The 1,379-nt window shown below is 44.6% G+C and overlaps 1 pseudogene; it reads left to right on the top strand.

Moving 5' to 3' along the window:
- The first annotated feature begins 5 nt into the window (after positions 1-5).
- LOC107853388 lies at positions 6-866 on the top strand (annotated as a pseudogene).
- The last annotated feature ends 513 nt before the right edge of the window (positions 867-1,379 follow it).

Genomic DNA, 1,379 nt, shown 5'->3' with positions numbered 1-1,379 from the left:
CACGTACCGCTTTAATGGGAGAGCAGCCCAACCCTTGGAACATACTACGGCCCCAGGTGGCGAAGAGCCGACATCGAGGTGCCAAACCTTTTTGTTGATGTAACCTCTTGGGGAAGATCAGCCTGTTATCCCTAGAGTAACTTTTATCCATTGAGCGATGGCCCTTCCACTCGGCACCGTCAGATTACTAAGGCCGACTTTTGTCCCTGGTCGACGAGTGGGTCTTGCAGTCAAGCTCCCTTCTGCCTTTGCACTCGAGGGCTAATCTCCGTCCGGCCCGAGGAAACCTTTGCACACCTCCGTTACCTTTTGGGAGGCCTACGCCTAATAGAAACTGTCTACCTGAGACTGTCCCTTGGCCCATAGGTCCTGACACAAGGTTAGAATTCTATCCCTTCCAGAGTAATATCTCACTGATGGCTTGGGTCCCCCGCGGAAAAGGCCTTCTTCGCCTTCCACCTAAGCTGCGCAGGAAAGGCCCAAAGCCAATCCCAGGGAACAGTGAAGCTTCACAGGGTCTTTCTTTCCAGGTGCAGGTAGTCCTTATCTTCACAGACATGTCTATTTTACCGAGCCTCTCACCGAGACAGTGCCCAGATCGTTACGCCTTTCGTGTGGGTTAGAACTTACCCGACAAGGAATTTCGCTACCTTAGGACCGTTATAGTTACGGTTGCTGTTCACCAGGGCTTTGGTCGCCGGCTCCCCTGTCATCAGGTCACCAACTTTCTTGACCTTCCGGCACTGGGCCGACGTGATAGCCTAAAGACTACCAAAAACATGAAATTGGCTATAAGATGTAAATTCCAGAAACCAAATAAAGAGAAAACAACATATAGAATGGAGATAAAGAAGAAGAATGCTTGAAATTAAAGGATAGATAAACAGACCCTTACTGCTATTCAATGATTAGCACTAGAAGATGTTTCAAAATCTTCAACACACCTCACATATAAGAGTTTAAACCTCCCTCTTAGGTGACCCAAAGGAAACACACTTCCTCAAGCACACCTTTCTTGCCAAATCATCCAAGACAAGTGAAAACCCTAACTTTCTAAAGATATCCAAAACATTTTAAGCCGTTAAATGGGTCCCTTCCCTTCTTTTACAGTATGTATGTATGCCAATTTAAGCTATAGCCAACGGCTACAATTGCATTCAGTACGAATACTGATGTAAAAAATATTAGTACCATCTTCTCAAGCAACTACTAATATGCTGGTTAAATAGAGCATAATTGGTTAGATCTACAAACTATGAGTAATACTCAATTTCAATTCATCAAAGTCTAATGAAAATACAAGCTAAAGGGTCTATTTATACTATTACATGCCAAAGGACAAAAATGCCCTTAATGAGGACTTAAAAGGAGGCGCCTAT

The sequence above is a fragment of the Capsicum annuum genome, unplaced genomic scaffold (genome assembly GCF_002878395.1).
Source record: "Capsicum annuum cultivar UCD-10X-F1 unplaced genomic scaffold, UCD10Xv1.1 ctg21687, whole genome shotgun sequence".
NCBI classification, from domain to species: domain Eukaryota; kingdom Viridiplantae; phylum Streptophyta; class Magnoliopsida; order Solanales; family Solanaceae; genus Capsicum; species Capsicum annuum.
This window is presented reverse-complemented; position numbering and strand designations above follow the sequence as displayed.